The sequence below is a fragment of the Mixophyes fleayi genome, chromosome 10 (genome assembly GCF_038048845.1).
Source record: "Mixophyes fleayi isolate aMixFle1 chromosome 10, aMixFle1.hap1, whole genome shotgun sequence".
NCBI classification, from domain to species: domain Eukaryota; kingdom Metazoa; phylum Chordata; class Amphibia; order Anura; family Limnodynastidae; genus Mixophyes; species Mixophyes fleayi.
Genome location: NC_134411.1, coordinates 42,868,754 through 42,888,287, shown reverse-complemented (window position 1 = coordinate 42,888,287; position 19,534 = coordinate 42,868,754). Strand labels below are relative to the sequence as shown.

Genomic DNA, 19,534 nt, shown 5'->3' with positions numbered 1-19,534 from the left:
CATGTCTATTAAGATTGTTGTTACAGAGCAAAGTAGTTAACACTGCTGCCTCAGATGGGTCCAATTGAAAAACAGACCATAATCCACTACTGTGGGGTTTGTATTTCTTCTAAATACTAGGATAGCTTTTACCCAGGTGCCCCTGCCCAAGTACAGTCCAAAAAACATTCAAATATGCTATTTGGCCTCTGATAAAAAATAGCCCAGGGTTCCTGTGTGGTAGAGAATTTAAACTGAACACCCCAATGGGACAGGGACTAATGAGAATGGATACATTCTGATTTGTAAAACACTATAATATGCAGACACTTAATCAATAAAGGATAAACACCATGCTAACAGTATATATAAAACAGATTTTAATTCAAAGCAGAAGCATTTACTGTTGCAGGATAATTCAAAGAAAAGTTAGCTAAAACAAGATACTTAACTGAAAACATATGAAAGAAAATTCTGCATGAGCTTGGTTGGGGGAATCAGTGGTGAATTCTGTAGATTTCTGGCATTCTAGCTCTTCAGTCTGATTTCACATCATGGGATAGTCCTTTAACGTGGATGTCCACTTTTTGATTAGTCTGCAGTATCTTGCTTGGTCTCCGATGATGATTTTCCTCCTATTACCTGAATCTTGGAAGCAATTGCTGTGAACTTGAAATACAGGAATAACAAGTCCCTACATTCTGCTATTAGAACTCAGTCGAAGCATTCTTTTGAGCAATATGGGAGACTTATGGGCAGCCTCACTTTCCCCAAGATACATATCAGCCTGATCAAATCCTATTGGCACTCTGATTCAGATAGCTGGGATCCCCAGGAGATGAGTCTCCTAAGTTTCCTGCAGCACTTTGTCCAAAAGAGGATTGTACATGAAGGTGACCACACACAGCTGTCCAACACATAGACTTTAATATATGGGAATGGGACCAGTTATTCAGAAACCTGTTATGCAGCAGGATGTTAAGAAAACCATTGGTAAAATGTTAATACTTGCTGCTTTTTCAGTAATAATATCACAGAACTATAACGATTGTGGGACAGATAGAAATATGTTTTAAATGTAATGTAGTAGATTTTAGTCACAGTGCTCAAATATGCTGGAAAAGATCTTATATGGAAATCTCCCAGCGCTTCAATTGATAATGAACCTATACATCCAAAGGCACAAGTACAATTTTAGGGCTCTGAGCTGTCCTAGGCTACATTCACTGGAAGTGAAATGGAGCTTGTACATTAGTCAAAATCAAACTCCATTGATCACTTTGGTAAAAACTATTTTGATGCCGCTTATTGCTTTCATGGTCTGAACGGTATGCATAGACACCATTTAAGCCATAGCAATCTATTCATTAGTATTTGGACAAGCACCAAAGGGCGATACAATATAGAGAGTTTCTATCTGGTAATTACATTTTAAATACTTTTCCTAAAAGAGTTATCTGTATTTTTTGTACTTTTAAGTTTGTTCAACATAATAAAAATCAAAAGGTAAGATGTATTTTTTATTAAGAGAAAATGAAATATTTATCCATACTGTGTACGCAATAGTTTTAAACCAGAATGAAGCAGGCGAAAACAAATTATTCCAATAAGAAGATACAACCCTATAAGCAGACACGGGTGCTCCAGTCCTAAAGGAATAAACAAGTCAGATTTTACACAAATGGTGCCATGGTGTAATGGTTAGCACTCTGGACTCTGAATCCAGCGATCTGAGTTCAAATCTCAGTGGGACCTTGATAGAATTTTTCCTATAGATGGAAATGAAGAGGTAAATACAGTTCAATGTGTGGAAATCTAGCTAACAGAGACAAAATTAAACAAATACAAGAGGCACAAAATAGCATTTTCTGAATAAACAGCTAAATTATTCATGAGGTAAGAATTTAAAAAAATAAAATAAAACAGTGACACTCCATGCAATACTATGCATGTCTATTAAGATTGTTGTTACAGAGCAAAGTAGTTAACACTGCTGCCTCAGATGGGTCCAATTGAAAAACAGACCATAATCCACTACTGTGGGGTTTGTATTTCTTCTAAATACTAGGATAGCTTTTACCCAGGTGCCCCTGCCCAAGTACAGTCCAAAAAACATTCAAATATGCTATTTGGCCTCTGATAAAAAATAGCCCAGGGTTCCTGTGTGGTAGAGAATTTAAACTGAACACCCCAATGGGACAGGGACTAATGAGAATGGATACATTCTGATTTGTAAAACACTATAATATGCAGACACTTAATCAATAAAGGATAAACACCATGCTAACAGTATATATAAAACAGATTTTAATTCAAAGCAGAAGCATTTACTGTTGCAGGATAATTCAAAGAAAAGTTAGCTAAAACAAGATACTTAACTGAAAACATATGAAAGAAAATTCTGCATGAGCTTGGTTGGGGGAATCAGTGGTGAATTCTGTAGATTTCTGGCATTCTAGCTCTTCAGTCTGATTTCACATCATGGGATAGTCCTTTAACGTGGATGTCCACTTTTTGATTAGTCTGCAGTATCTTGCTTGGTCTCCGATGATGATTTTCCTCCTATTACCTGAATCTTGGAAGCAATTGCTGTGAACTTGAAATACAGGAATAACAAGTCCCTACATTCTGCTATTAGAACTCAGTCGAAGCATTCTTTTGAGCAATATGGGAGACTTATGGGCAGCCTCACTTTCCCCAAGATACATATCAGCCTGATCAAATCCTATTGGCACTCTGATTCAGATAGCTGGGATCCCCAGGAGATGAGTCTCCTAAGTTTCCTGCAGCACTTTGTCCAAAAGAGGATTGTACATGAAGGTGACCACACACAGCTGTCCAACACATAGACGTTAATATATGGGAATGGGACCAGTTATTCAGAAACCTGTTATGCAGCAGGATGTTAAGAAAACCATTGGTAAAATGTTAATACTTGCTGCTTTTTCAGTAATAATATCACAGAACTATAACGATTGTGGGACAGATAGAAATATGTTTTAAATGTAATGTAGTAGATTTTAGTCACAGTGCTCAAATATGCTGGAAAAGATCTTATATGGAAATCTCCCAGCGCTTCAATTGATAGATAATGAACCTATACATCCAAAGGCACAAGTACAATTTTAGGGCTCTGAGCTGTCCTAGGCTACATTCACTGGAAGTGAAATGGAGCTTGTACATTAGTCAAAATCAAACTCCATTGATCACTTTGGTAAAAACTATTTTGATGCCGCTTATTGCTTTCATGGTCTGAACGGTATGCATAGACACCATTTAAGCCATAGCAATCTATTCATTAGTATTTGGACAAGCACCAAAGGGCGATACAATATAGAGAGTTTCTATCTGGTAATTACATTTTAAATACTTTTCCTAAAAGTGTTATCTGTATTTTTTGTACTTTTAAGTTTGTTCAACATAATAAAAATCAAAAGGTAAGATGTATTTTTTATTAAGAGAAAATGAAATATTTATCCATACTGTGTACGCAATAGTTTTAAACCAGAATGAAGCAGGCGAAAACAAATTATTCCAATAAGAAGATACAACCCTATAAGCAGACACGGGTGCTCCAGTCCTAAAGGAATAAACAAGTCAGATTTTACACAAATGGTGCCATGGTGTAATGGTTAGCACTCTGGACTCTGAATCCAGCGATCTGAGTTCAAATCTCAGTGGGACCTTGATAGAATTTTTCCTATAGATGGAAATGAAGAGGTAAATACAGTTCAATGTGTGGAAATCTAGCTAACAGAGACAAAATTAAACAAATACAAGAGGCACAAAATAGCATTTTCTGAATAAACAGCTAAATTATTCATGAGGTAAGAATTTAAAAAAATAAAATAAAACAGTGACACTCCATGCAATACTATGCATGTGTATTAAGATTGTTGTTACAGAGCAAAGTAGTTAACACTGCTGCCTCAGATGGGTCCAATTGAAAAACAGACCATAATCCACTACTGTGGGGTTTGTATTTCTTCTAAATACTAGGATAGCTTTTACCCAGGTGCCCCTGCCCAAGTACAGTCCAAAAAACATTCAAATATGCTATTTGGCCTCTGATAAAAAATAGCCCAGGGTTCCTGTGTGGTAGAGAATTTAAACTGAACACCCCAATGGGACAGGGACTAATGAGAATGGATACATTCTGATTTGTAAAACACTATAATATGCAGACACTTAATCAATAAAGGATAAACACCATGCTAACAGTATATATAAAACAGATTTTAATTCAAAGCAGAAGCATTTACTGTTGCAGGATAATTCAAAGAAAAGTTAGCTAAAACAAGATACTAAACTGAAAACATATGAAAGAAAATTCTGCATGAGCTTGGTTGGGGGAATCAGTGGTGAATTCTGTAGATTTCTGGCATTCTAGCTCTTCAGTCTGATTTCACATCATGGGATAGTCCTTTAACGTGGATGTCCACTTTTTGATTAGTCTGCAGTATCTTGCTTGGTCTCCGATGATGATTTTCCTCCTATTACCTGAATCTTGGAAGCAATTGCTGTGAACTTGAAATACAGGAATAACAAGTCCCTACATTCTGCTATTAGAACTCAGTCGAAGCATTCTTTTGAGCAATATGGGAGACTTATGGGCAGCCTCACTTTCCCCAAGATACATATCAGCCTGATCAAATCCTATTGGCACTCTGATTCAGATAGCTGGGATCCCCAGGAGATGAGTCTCCTAAGTTTCCTGCAGCACTTTGTCCAAAAGAGGATTGTACATGAAGGTGACCACACACAGCTGTCCAACACATAGACGTTAATATTTGGGAATGGGACCAGTTATTCAGAAACCTGTTATGCAGCAGGATGTTAAGAAAACCATTGGTAAAATGTTAATACTTGCTGCTTTTTCAGTAATAATATCACAGAACTATAACGATTGTGGGACAGATAGAAATATGTTTTAAATGTAATGTAGTAGATTTTAGTCACAGTGCTCAAATATGCTGGAAAAGATCTTATATGGAAATCTCCCAGCGCTTCAATTGATAGATAATGAACCTATACATCCAAAGGCACAAGTACAATTTTAGGGCTCTGAGCTGTCCTAGGCTACATTCACTGGAAGTGAAATGGAGCTTGTACATTAGTCAAAATCAAACTCCATTGATCACTTTGGTAAAAACTATTTTGATGCCGCTTATTGCTTTCATGGTCTGAACGGTATGCATAGACACCATTTAAGCCATAGCAATCTATTCATTAGTATTTGGACAAGCACCAAAGGGCGATACAATATAGAGAGTTTCTATCTGGTAATTACATTTTAAATACTTTTCCTAAAAGTGTTATCTGTATTTTTTGTACTTTTAAGTTTGTTCAACATAATAAAAATCAAAAGGTAAGATGTATTTTTTATTAAGAGAAAATGAAATATTTATCCATACTGTGTACGCAATAGTTTTAAACCAGAATGAAGCAGGCGAAAACAAATTATTCCAATAAGAAGATACAACCCTATAAGCAGACACGGGTGCTCCAGTCCTAAAGGAATAAACAAGTCAGATTTTACACAAATGGTGCCATGGTGTAATGGTTAGCACTCTGGACTCTGAATCCAGCGATCTGAGTTCAAATCTCAGTGGGACCTTGATAGAATTTTTCCTATAGATGGAAATGAAGAGGTAAATACAGTTCAATGTGTGGAAATCTAGCTAACAGAGACAAAATTAAACAAATACAAGAGGCACAAAATAGCATTTTCTGAATAAACAGCTAAATTATTCATGAGGTAAGAATTTAAAAAAATAAAATAAAACAGTGACACTCCATGCAATACTATGCATGTGTATTAAGATTGTTGTTACAGAGCAAAGTAGTTAACACTGCTGCCTCAGATGGGTCCAATTGAAAAACAGACCATAATCCACTACTGTGGGGTTTGTATTTCTTCTAAATACTAGGATAGCTTTTACCCAGGTGCCCCTGCCCAAGTACAGTCCAAAAAACATTCAAATATGCTATTTGGCCTCTGATAAAAAATAGCCCAGGGTTCCTGTGTGGTAGAGAATTTAAACTGAACACCCCAATGGGACAGGGACTAATGAGAATGGATACATTCTGATTTGTAAAACACTATAATATGCAGACACTTAATCAATAAAGGATAAACACCATGCTAACAGTATATATAAAACAGATTTTAATTCAAAGCAGAAGCATTTACTGTTGCAGGATAATTCAAAGAAAAGTTAGCTAAAACAAGATACTTAACTGAAAACATATGAAAGAAAATTCTGCATGAGCTTGGTTGGGGGAATCAGTGGTGAATTCTGTAGATTTCTGGCATTCTAGCTCTTCAGTCTGATTTCACATCATGGGATAGTCCTTTAACGTGGATGTCCACTTTTTGATTAGTCTGCAGTATCTTGCTTGGTCTCCGATGATGATTTTCCTCCTATTACCTGAATCTTGGAAGCAATTGCTGTGAACTTGAAATACAGGAATAACAAGTCCCTACATTCTGCTATTAGAACTCAGTCGAAGCATTCTTTTGAGCAATATGGGAGACTTATGGGCAGCCTCACTTTCCCCAAGATACATATCAGCCTGATCAAATCCTATTGGCACTCTGATTCAGATAGCTGGGATCCCCAGGAGATGAGTCTCCTAAGTTTCCTGCAGCACTTTGTCCAAAAGAGGATTGTACATGAAGGTGACCACACACAGCTGTCCAACACATAGACGTTAATATATGGGAATGGGACCAGTTATTCAGAAACCTGTTATGCAGCAGGATGTTAAGAAAACCATTGGTAAAATGTTAATACTTGCTGCTTTTTCAGTAATAATATCACAGAACTATAACGATTGTGGGACAGATAGAAATATGTTTTAAATGTAATGTAGTAGATTTTAGTCACAGTGCTCAAATATGCTGGAAAAGATCTTATATGGAAATCTCCCAGCGCTTCAATTGATAGATAATGAACCTATACATCCAAAGGCACAAGTACAATTTTAGGGCTCTGAGCTGTCCTAGGCTACATTCACTGGAAGTGAAATGGAGCTTGTACATTAGTCAAAATCAAACTCCATCGATCACTTTGGTAAAAACTATTTTGATGCCGCTTATTGCTTTCATGGTCTGAACGGTATGCATAGACACCATTTAAGCCATAGCAATCTATCCATTAGTATTTGGACAAGCACCAAAGGGCGATACAATATAGAGAGTTTCTATCTGGTAATTACATTTTAAATACTTTTCCTAAAAGTGTTATCTGTATTTTTTGTACTTTTAAGTTTGTTCAACATAATAAAAATAAAAAGGTAAGATGTATTTTTTGTTAAGTGAGGATGAAATGTTTATCCGTACTGTGTACGCAATAGTTTTAAACCAGAATGAAGCAGGTGAAAATAAATTATTCCAATAAGAAGATACAACCCTATAGGCAAACACGGGTGTTCCAGTCCTAAAGGAGTAAACAAGTCAAATTTTACACAGTTGGTGCCATGGTGTAATGGTTAGCACTCTGGACTCTGAATCCAGTGATCTGAGTTCAAATCTCAGTGGGACCTTGATAGAATTTTTCCTATAGATGGAAATAAAGAGGTAAATATAGTTCAATGTATGGAAATCTAGCTAACAGAGACAAAATTAAACAAATACAAGAGGCACAAAATAGCATTTTCTGAATAAACAGCTAAATTATTCATGAGGTAAGAATTTAAAAAAATAAAATAAAACAGTGACACTCCATGCAATACTATGCATGTGTATTAAGATTGTTGTTACAGAGCAAAGTAGTTAACACTGCTGCCTCAGATGGGTCCAATTGAAAAACAGACCATAATCCACTACTGTGGGGTTTGTATTTCTTCTAAATACTAGGATAGCTTTTACCCAGGTGCCCCTGCCCAAGTACAGTCCAAAAAACATACAAATATGCTATTTGGCATCTGATAAAAAATAGCCCAGGGTTCCTGTGTGGTAGAGAATTTAGACTGAACACCCCAATGGGACAGGGACTAATGAGAATGGATAAATTCTGATTTGTAAAACACTATAATATGCAGACACTATGTCAATAAAGGATAAACACCATGCTAACAGTATATATAAAACAGATTTTAATTCAAAGCAGAAGCATTTACTGTTGCAGGATAATTCAAAGAAAAGTTAGCTAAAACAAGATACTAAACTGAAAACATATGAAAGAAAATTCTGTATGAGCTTGGTTGTGGGAATCAGTGGTGAATTTTGTAGATTTCTGGCATTCTAGCTCTTCAGTCTGATTTCACATCATGGGATAGTCCTTTAACGTGGATGTCCACTTTTTGATTAGTCTGCAGTATCTTGCTTGGTCTCCGATGATGATTTTCCTCCTATTACCTGAATCTTGGAAGCAATTGCTGTGAACTTGAAATACAGGAATAACAAGTCCCTACATTCTGCTCTAAGAACTCAGTCGAAGCATTCTTTTGAGCAATATGGGAGACTTATGGGCAGCCTCACTCTCCCCAAGATACATATCAGCCTGATCAAATCCTATTGGCACTCTGCTTCAGATAGCTGGGATCCCCAGGAGATGAGTCTCCTAAGTTTCCTGCAGCACTTTGTCCAAAAGAGGATTGTACATGAAGGTGACCACACACAGCTGTCCAACACATAGACGTTATTATATGGGTATGGGACCAGTTATTCAGAAACCTGTTATGCAGCAGGATGTTAAGAAAACCATTGGTAAAATGTTAATACTTGCTGCTTTTTCAGTAATAATATCACAGAACTATAACGATTGTGGGACAGATAGAAATATGTTTTAAATGTAATGTAGTAGATTTTAGTCACAGTGCTCAAATATGCTGGAAAAGATCTTATATGGAAATCTCCCAGCGCTTCAATTGATAGATAATGAACCTATACATCCAAAGGCACAAGTACAATTTTAGGGCTCTGAGCTGTCCTAGGCTACATTCACTGGAAGTGAAATGGAGCTTGTACATTAGTCAAAATCAAACTCCATCGATCACTTTGGTAAAAACTATTTTGATGCCGCTTATTGCTTTCATGGTCTGAACGGTATGCATAGACACCATTTAAGCCATAGCAATCTATCCATTAGTATTTGGACAAGCACCAAAGGGCGATACAATATAAAGAGTTTCTATCTGGTAATTACATTTTAAATACTTTTCCTAAAAGTGTTATCTGTATTTTTTGTACTTTTAAGTTTGTTCAACATAATAAAAATAAAAAGGTAAGATGTATTTTTTGTTAAGTGAGGATGAAATGTTTATCCGTACTGTGTACGCAATAGTTTTAAACCAGAATGAAGCAGGTGAAAATAAATTATTCCAATAAGAAGATACAACCCTATAGGCAAACACGGGTGTTCCAGTCCTAAAGGAGTAAACAAGTCAAATTTTACACAGTTGGTGCCATGGTGTAATGGTTAGCACTCTGGACTCTGAATCCAGTGATCTGAGTTCAAATCTCAGTGGGACCTTGATAGAATTTTTCCTATAGATGGAAATAAAGAGGTAAATATAGTTCAATGTATGGAAATCTAGCTAACAGAGACAAAATTAAACAAATACAAGAGGCACAAAATAGCATTTTCTGAATAAACAGCTAAATTATTCATGAGGTAAGAATTTAAAAAAATAAAATAAAACAGTGACACTCCATGCAATACTATGCATGTGTATTAAGATTGTTGTTACAGAGCAAAGTAGTTAACACTGCTGCCTCAGATGGGTCCAATTGAAAAACAGACCATAATCCACTACTGTGGGGTTTGTATTTCTTCTAAATACTAGGATAGCTTTTACCCAGGTGCCCCTGCCCAAGTACAGTCCAAAAAACATACAAATATGCTATTTGGCATCTGATAAAAAATAGCCCAGGGTTCCTGTGTGGTAGAGAATTTAGACTGAACACCCCAATGGGACAGGGACTAATGAGAATGGATAAATTCTGATTTGTAAAACACTATAATATGCAGACACTATGTCAATAAAGGATAAACACCATGCTAACAGTATATATAAAACAGATTTTAATTCAAAGCAGAAGCATTTACTGTTGCAGGATAATTCAAAGAAAAGTTAGCTAAAACAAGATACTAAACTGAAAACATATGAAAGAAAATTCTGTATGAGCTTGGTTGTGGGAATCAGTGGTGAATTTTGTAGATTTCTGGCATTCTAGCTCTTCAGTCTGATTTCACATCATGGGATAGTCCTTTAACGTGGATGTCCACTTTTTGATTAGTCTGCAGTATCTTGCTTGGTCTCCGATGATGATTTTCCTCCTATTACCTGAATCTTGGAAGCAATTGCTGTGAACTTGAAATACAGGAATAACAAGTCCCTACATTCTGCTCTAAGAACTCAGTCGAAGCATTCTTTTGAGCAATATGGGAGACTTATGGGCAGCCTCACTCTCCCCAAGATACATATCAGCCTGATCAAATCCTATTGGCACTCTGCTTCAGATAGCTGGGATCCCCAGGAGATGAGTCTCCTAAGTTTCCTGCAGCACTTTGTCCAAAAGAGGATTGTACATGAAGGTGACCACACACAGCTGTCCAACACATAGACGTTATTATATGGGTATGGGACCAGTTATTCAGAAACCTGTTATGCAGCAGGATGTTAAGAAAACCATTGGTAAAATGTTAATACTTGCTGCTTTTTCAGTAATAATATCACAGAACTATAACGATTGTGGGACAGATAGAAATATGTTTTAAATGTAATGTAGTAGATTTTAGTCACAGTGCTCAAATATGCTGGAAAAGATCTTATATGGAAATCTCCCAGCGCTTCAATTGATAGATAATGAACCTATACATCCAAAGGCACAAGTACAATTTTAGGGCTCTGAGCTGTCCTAGGCTACATTCACTGGAAGTGAAATGGAGCTTGTACATTAGTCAAAATCAAACTCCATCGATCACTTTGGTAAAAACTATTTTGATGCCGCTTATTGCTTTCATGGTCTGAACGGTATGCATAGACACCATTTAAGCCATAGCAATCTATCCATTAGTATTTGGACAAGCACCAAAGGGCGATACAATATAAAGAGTTTCTATCTGGTAATTACATTTTAAATACTTTTCCTAAAAGTGTTATCTGTATTTTTTGTACTTTTAAGTTTGTTCAACATAATAAAAATAAAAAGGTAAGATGTATTTTTTGTTAAGTGAGGATGAAATGTTTATCCGTACTGTGTACGCAATAGTTTTAAACCAGAATGAAGCAGGTGAAAACAAATTATTCCAATAAGAAGATACAACCCTATAGGCAAACACGGGTGCTCCAGTTATAAAGGAGTAAACAAGTCAGATTTTACACAGTTGGTGCCATGGTGTAATGGTTAGCACCCTGGACTCTGAATCCAATGATCTGTGTTCAAATCTCAGTGGGACCTTGTTAGAATTTTTCCTATAGATGGAAATAAAGAGGTAAATATAGTTCAATGTATGGAAATCTAGCTAACAGAGACAAAATTAAACAAATACAAGAGGCACAAAATAGCATTTTCTGAATAAACAGCTAAATTATTCATGAGGTAAGAATTTAAAAAAATAAAATAAAACAGTGACACTCCATGCAATACTATGCATGTGTATTAAGATTGTTGTTACAGAGCAAAGTAGTTAACACTGCTGCCTCAGATGGGTCCAATTGAAAAACAGACCATAATCCACTACTGTGGGGTTTGTATTTCTTCTAAATACTAGGATAGCTTTTACCCAGGTGCCCCTGCCCAAGTACAGTCCAAAAAACATACAAATATGCTATTTGGCATCTGATAAAAAATAGCCCAGGGTTCCTGTGTGGTAGAGAATTTAGACTGAACACCCCAATGGGACAGGGACTAATGAGAATGGATAAATTCTGATTTGTAAAACACTATAATATGCAGACACTATATCAATAAAGGATAAACACCATGCTAACAGTATATATAAAACAGATTTTAATTCAAAGCAGAAGCATTTACTGTTGCAGGATAATTCAAAGAAAAGTTAGCTAAAACAAGATACTAAACTGAAAACATATGAAAGAAAATTCTGTATGAGCTTGGTTGTGGGAATCAGTGGTGAATTTTGTAGATTTCTGGCATTCTAGCTCTTCAGTCTGATTTCACATCATGGGATATCATCATCATCATCATCATCAGTTATTTATATAGCGCCAACATATTCCGTAGCGCTTTACAATTGGGGACAAACGTAATAAACTAATAAACAAACTGGGTAAAACAGACAAAGAGGTGAGAAGGCCCTGCTCGCAAGCTTACAATCTATCGGACAATGGGAGATTGACACAAGAGGTTAAGTATACATTTTGCATCTTGGCCCAGCCAGACTGCAAAGGTAGGGTGACTCATAAGCTAAATGATCCTGTCACACAATAATGTTGGTCCGGGGGTAGTTGTCTTGTGTGAAATTGTGTAACAGGCTAAAGGTAGTGAGGTTAAGATGGTGGCTGAGGAATATTATACGCTTGTCTGAATAGGTAGGTTTTCAGAGAACGCTTGAAAGTTTGTAGAACAGAGGAGAGTCTTATTGTGCGAGGGAGAGAGTTCCATAGAGTGGGTGCAGCCCGAAAAAAGTCCTGTAACCGGGAATGGGAGGATGTAATGAGGGTGGATGAGAGACGCAGATCTTTTGCAGAACGGAGTTGCCGAGTTGGGAGATATTTTGAGACAAGAGAGGAGATGTATGTTGGTGCAGCTTTGTTGATGGCCTTGTAGGTTAGTAAAAGTATTTTATATTGGATTCGGTAGAAGACAGGCAGCCAGTGTAGAGACATACAGAGTGATTCAACAGAGGAATAGCTATTTGCAAGGAAAATCAGTCTTGCCGAAGCATGCAAAATAGATTTTAGGGGTTTGAGTCTGTTTTTGGGAAGACCAGTAAGGAGGGAATTGCAATAGTCAATGCGGGAGATGATTAGTGCATGAATTAAGGTTTTAGCAGTGTCTTGTGTGAGATATGTGCGGATTCTGGAAATGTTCTTTAGATGTATGTAACATGATTTAGATATAGAGTTAATGTGGGGAACAAAGGATAGGCGTGAATCAAGGATTACACCTAGGCAGCGAGCTTGTGGGGTGGGATTTATGGTCATGTTATCAACAGAGATAGAAATGTCAGGTATGCTCTTGTTGGCGGGTGGGAATATTATTAACTCTGTTTTAGAAAGATTAAGTTTGAGTTGACGAGAGGACATCCAAGATGAAATGGCAGAAAGACAGTCAGTTACACGGGACAACACAGATGTCGAGATATCAGGAGAGGATAGATAGATTTGGGTATCATCCGCATAGAGATGATACTGAAAGCCAAAGGAACTTATTAGATTTCCAAGAGAAGCGGTATAGATAGAGAACAGCAGAGGACCTAGCACCGAGCCTTGTGGTACTCCAACTGATAGGGGAAGCGGAGCAGATGTGGCTCCAGAGAAATTAACAGTGAAAGAGCGATTAGAGAGGTAAGATGAGAACCAGGATAGAACTGTGTCTTGAAGACCTAGGGATTGCAGCGTTTGTATGAGAAGAGAGTGGTCAACTGTGTCAAATGCAGCCGAGAGATCAAGGAGAATTAGGAGAGAGTAATGGCGTTCAGTCTTAGCAGTGATCAGATCATTAACAACCTTGGTCAGCGCAGTCTCTGTGGAGTGTTGAGAACGAAAGCCTGACTGAAGAGGATCCAACAGGTTGTTTGCGGAAAGAAAGCGTCTGAGGCGAGTGTAGGCAAGTCTCTCTAGAAGCTTGGAGGGGCAAGGGAGCTGAGAGATGGGACGGTAATTTGAGAGAGAGTTTGGGTCGGAGTTTTGTTTTTTTAGAATAGGAGTAATCACTGCATGCTTGTATAGTGATGGAAAGATGCCAGTAGAGAGTGAGAGATTACAGATTTGAGTTAGAGGTGAAATGAGCACAGAAGACAGGGATCTACCAATTTGCGAGGGAATAGGATCAAGAGGACAGGAGGTAGAGTAGGAAGATAAGAAGAGCGTAGAAATTTCCTCTTCATTTGTGGGGTCAAATGAAGAGAGGGTGTCAGAGGGTAGTGGGAAGGAAATGAGCTGATGGCTTGTTGAGGAAGAGGATACCATTTCTAGTCTGATCTTATCAATCTTGTCCTTGAAGTAGGTAGCAAGATCCTGAGCACTGATAGTAGATGGAGGGTTCGGGGTGGGAGGATTGAGAAGATGATTAAATGTATTGAAAAGGCGTTTGGGGTTAGAAGCCTGAGCATAGATAAGAGATTGAAAGTATGTTTGTTTTGCAGTGTCCAGAGCATTTCGATAGGAGTGGTAGACAGAAGTATATGTGAAGAAGTCATTAGAGCTTCGAGATTTACGCCAGTGACGTTCTGCTTTACGGGACAGTTTTTGAAGATTTCGTGTTGCTTTGGTGTGCCACGGTTGACATCGAAGTCGACGTGTAGTATGAAGTGTCGCTGGAGCCACTTGATCAAGGGCCGTTGCTAAGGTTAGGTGAAAATGAGGTACTGCCATCTCAGGGGATGAGAATGTAGAGATAGGGGAGAGAAGGTGTTGGAGAGAGGTGGAAAATTGTTGAAGATTAATAGAATTCAGATTTCTACGAGTATGAGGAGGCTTGGTTGAGTTAGACAGTAGAGAGGTTAGAGCAGTGGGGGTGAGAGTGTAGCTGATAAGGTGATGATCCGAGAGGGGGAAGGGTGTATTAATAAAGTTAGAAACTGAGCATAGTCTAGAGAAAACAAGATCAAGGCAGTGGCCATCCTTATGAGTAGATGATTCAATCCACTGGGAGAGGTCAAGTGAGGATGTTAGAGAGAGTAGTTTGGAAGCAGCTTTGGAAGGTGGGTTATCAATGGGGATGTTGAAGTCACCCATGATGATGGTGGGGATGTCTGAAGATAAGAAGTGAGGGAGCCATGCAGAGAAATCCTCAATAAATTGTTGGTGTGCTCCAGGGGGACGATAGATCACCGCAACACGTAGGGAGAATGGATTAAAAATGCGAATAGCATGTACTTCAAAAGATGTGAACGTGAGTGATGGGACATTTGGTAGAACTGTGTATGTGCACTGTGGGGAGAGAAGTAGTCCAACCCCACCTCCTTGTCTGCCTTCAGGTCTGGAGGTGTGGGTGAGATGGAGGCCACCATGTGAAAGTGCTGCAGGTGAGGCAGGGATAGTCCTTTAACGTGGATGTCCACTTTTTGATTAGTCTGCAGTATCTTGCTTGGTCTCCGATGATGATTTTCCTCCTATTACCTGAATCTTGGAAGCAATTGCTGTGAACTTGAAATACAGGAATAACAAGTCCCTACATTCTGCTCTAAGAACTCAGTCGAAGCATTCTTTTGAGCAATATGGGAGACTTATGGGCAGCCTCACTCTCCCCAAGATACATATCAGCCTGATCAAATCCTATTGGCACTCTGCTTCAGATAGCTGGGATCCCCAGGAGATGAGTCTCCTAAGTTTCCTGCAGTACTTTGTCCAAAAGAGGATTGTACATGAAGGTGACCACACACAGCTGTCCAACACATAGACGTTATTATATGGGTATGGGATCAGTTATTCAGAAACCTGTTATGCAGCAGGATGTTAAGAAAACCATTGGTAAAATGTTAATACTTGCTACTTTTTCAGTAATAATTAGGGATGTGCACCGGCGACTTTTGAGGTCTCGTGTTTTGTGTTTTGGATCCGGATTTTCGTTATTTTTGAGGTTCGGATTTGTCTCGCAAAACACTTGACGAAAGGTCTCGGTTCGGATTTAAGGTATTGGATTCGGATTTTTTTTGAAAAAAACATAAAAAGTTTAAAAATCAAGTTTTTGGGCTTATTTTCACTCCTAGGCTATTATTAACCTCAATAACATTCAATAACAAGCATTTCCACTAATTTACAGTGTATTCTGAACACCTCACAATATAGTTATTAGTCCAAAACGTTGCAAAAAGGTATCTTTCTGGACTGCGTAGAGGAGTGGGTCACCACAATATCTTAAAAACCCTGAACTTTTATGATTCGCACCAATAATTGTACCTGGACTGCGTAGAGGAGTGGGTCACCACAATATATTAAAAACCCTGAACTTTTATGAATCGCACCAATAAATGTACCTGGACTGCGTAGAGGAGTGGGCACTGGGCACCACAATAAAATATATAAAAAACCTTCAACAGGTCTGCATTACACTACACATACGGCTGCTCCTCCATCCTCTCCATCATATACATGTTGGAGTTTTAGCGTGTGACAACCTCTTGTTTTTGATAATGTCAGTGCATTTTGAATATTTTTCAATTTGCCCCACACCACTGAATGTACTTTATCTATGATACGCATCTATCTATCTTGACTGCGTAGTGTGGTGGCCCCGGTACACAATTTGGTACCGAGGCCACAATATAATTAAAAAACCCTCCACGTGTCGGAATTCCACCAAACAAGTATCTGGACTGCATAGTGGGGTGGCCCCGGTACCCAATTTGATACCGGGGCCACATTACCTCCTCCAATTTCCAAGTGTAGTGTTTATAACATCTTAACACTACACTAATTCTAGCACGTCAAAACCTCTTGTTTTAAATAATGACAGGGCATTTAACTTTTGATTTAATTTATTGAATTTGTTGGCATTTTCTTTTACTTTTTGAACATGGCAAACGACTGTTGAATGGTCACATAATGCCAAAAAAAAAGTTGCAAGATGGAATTGTCCTTGGGCCCTCCCACCCACCCTTATGTTGTTGAAATAGGACATGCACACTTTAACAAACCAATCATTTCAGCGACAGGGCCTACCAAACAACTGTGGCTGAAATGATTGGTTTGTTTGGGCCCCCACACCAATAAAACAATTCATCTCTCCCTGTACAAACTAAACAGGCTCTACTGAGGAAAGATGTCGTCCTTATCCTCAACCTCTGATTCCTCTCCCCCTACAGTGTGTACTTCCTCCTCCTCACACATTATCAATTCGTCCCCGCTGGACTCCACAACCACAGTCCCTCTGTACTGTCTGGAGGGCAGTGCTGTACTTCATTGAGGAATTGATTATTCATTTTTATAAACATCATTTTTTCAACGTTGTGAGGAAGCAACCTCCTTCGCCGCTCACTGACCAGGTTCCCCGCTGCACTAAAAACTCTTTCCGAGTACACACTGGAGGGGGGACAACTCAGTTAAAAAATAGAGCCAGTTTGTACAGGGGCTTCCAAACTGCCTTTTGGAGTTCTACCACGTCACTACCTCTAGTTAATTTAGATTGCAAGGCTTGTAAATATAAATACTTTGAAGATAAAAAAAAGCAGGCTGCACAGACTGTGGAGCTAGAAAGTGAAATTAAATGGACCACGTTACTTTGGTGGCTATCTATGCCCCCCCCCGCCCTACACTTGTAGTTGAATATAAATAAAGCAGCCTGCATAGACTGTAGAACTAGCAATTCAAATATACAAAGAAATGGACAAAGGCAGTTTGGTATCTGTCTGTATCAGATCCCCTCTCCACTAGGAGTAAAACAGAAAACTTTTCAGCCGTTATATAATCTAGAATATAAATAGAAATTGAGAAATGCAATTTGGTATCTGTCTGCATCATAATCATCAACATCCTCCTCAGCGCCAGCTACATCAATATCCTCCTCCCAGTGCACAACATTCACACCTTCATTAGCCAAATCTGTAACTGGACTGTGGGTGATCCTTCCAGCATATGCAGAGGGCGTGCTGCAAATGCTGGATGGAGTCACCTCTTCCCGTACAGTGATGGGAAGGTCAGGGTTCACAACCAACAACACCCTTGGACTCGCCTTGGGGATTTGTGATGTCATCTGTTTAGAAGGCAGAGTTCTTTGCTGTTTTGTTGTTGTTGCTGACAGCATAACTCTCTTAAATTTTTTGTAGGGGGGGGGAGGAGGGCTTTGATCCTTGGGTGAAGTTGGACCACTAGTCATGAACACGGGACAGGGCCTAAGCCGTTCCTTGCCACTACTTGTCGTAATTGGCATATTGCCAACTTTACGTTTCTCCTCAGATGATTTTAAGTTTCTTTTTTTGCTGTTTTTTGAGAACTTGGGCTTTTTGGATTTTACATGCCCTGTACTAGGAGATTGGGCATCGTGCTTGCCAGACGACGTTGATGGCATTTCATCGTCTATGTCATGACTAGTGGCAGCAGCTTCAGCATTAGGAGGAAGTGGGTCTTGATCTTTCCCTACTTTATCCTCCAAATTTTTGCTCTCCATTATATGTAGCACAAGATACTGCAGAATGTGTGAACTTGGTAATATTGCAGTACCAATGGACTTATAATGCTGGATTGGTTTTGCAAATTTGGTTATAATTATTATATATATTTTTTTTTTTAATTTTTTATTATTTTTTACTTTTTTTTTATTTTTTAAAAACTTGGGAATAATGGGGAAATAACTATGCCCTTAGAAGCACAGAGCACAGGACACAGCACCACTGGACTGAACAGGACACGGCACAGGACCCAGCAGCACTACGGAACTCAGCAGGACAGAGCACAGGACACAGCACCACTGGACTGATACTGCAGAATGTGTAAACTTTGTAATATTGCAGTACCACTGGACTTTTACTGCTGAATGTGTGAACTTGGTAATATTGCAGTACCAATGGGCTTATACTGCAGGATTGGTTGTGAAAATTTTGTGGTAATTAAAAAATATTAAAGTAGTTTTTGGTATTTTTTAAAAAAACTTTTTTTTATTTTTTTAAACACAGGGGAATATTGGGGAAATAACTATGCCCTTAGAAGCACAGAGCACAGGACACAGCACCACTGGACTGAACAGGACACAGCACAGGACCCAGCAGCACCACTGACCTCAGAAGGACAGAGCACAGCACACAGCACCACTGGACTGATACTGCAGAACACAGCACAGCACAGCACAGCACAGCACAGAACTAAACAGCACAGAACTAAACAGCACAGAACTAAACAGCACAGAACTAAACAGCACAGAACTAAACAGCACCTAACACACCCTCCCTCTACCCTGATCAATGCCCGAGTGAAGATGGCGGCGACTAGCGGGGAATTTATAGGATCCGAGTATCGCGAGATCTGACAACGGGATTATGAGTCAGAGCCTCAGCTTCACTTTTGAATTTGGCGCCAATACCCGGATCTGTCTCGGATCCGACTCGGATCCGCAACGTTCGGGTGGGCTCGGATTTCAGAAATCCGAGCGCGCTCATCCCTAGTAATAATATCACAGAACTATAACGATTGTGGGACAGATAGAAATATGTTTTAAATGTAATGTAGTAGATTTTAGTCACAGTGCTCAAATATGCTGGAAAAGATCTTATATGGAAATCTCCCAGCGCTTCAATTGATAGATAATGAACCTATACATCCAAAGGCACAAGTACAATTTTAGGGCTCTGAGCTGTCCTAGGCTACATTCACTGGAAGTGAAATGGAGCTTGTACATTAGTCAAAATCAAACTCCATCGATCACTTTGGTAAAAACTATTTTGATGCCGCTTATTGCTTTCATGGTCTGAACGGTATGCATAGA

General features: G+C 38.7%; 5 non-coding genes across 5 annotated transcripts; all 5 read left to right on the top strand.

Annotated features, from left to right (window-relative positions):
* The first annotated feature begins 1,662 nt into the window (after window positions 1-1,662).
* On the top strand, window positions 1,663-1,734 carry TRNAQ-CUG (transfer RNA glutamine (anticodon CUG)). The gene has a single exon. It is a non-coding gene; the product is annotated as a tRNA-Gln (tRNA).
* Window positions 1,735-3,593: 1,859 nt separating this feature from the next.
* TRNAQ-CUG (transfer RNA glutamine (anticodon CUG)) lies at window positions 3,594-3,665 on the top strand. The gene has a single exon. It is a non-coding gene; the product is annotated as a tRNA-Gln (tRNA).
* Window positions 3,666-5,524: 1,859 nt separating this feature from the next.
* Window positions 5,525-5,596, top strand: TRNAQ-CUG (transfer RNA glutamine (anticodon CUG)). The gene has a single exon. It is a non-coding gene; the product is annotated as a tRNA-Gln (tRNA).
* A 1,859-nt stretch (window positions 5,597-7,455) lies between these two features.
* TRNAQ-CUG (transfer RNA glutamine (anticodon CUG)) lies at window positions 7,456-7,527 on the top strand. Its single transcript has one exon. It is a non-coding gene; the product is annotated as a tRNA-Gln (tRNA).
* Window positions 7,528-9,386: 1,859 nt separating this feature from the next.
* Window positions 9,387-9,458, top strand: TRNAQ-CUG (transfer RNA glutamine (anticodon CUG)). Its single transcript has one exon. It is a non-coding gene; the product is annotated as a tRNA-Gln (tRNA).
* The last annotated feature ends 10,076 nt before the right edge of the window (window positions 9,459-19,534 follow it).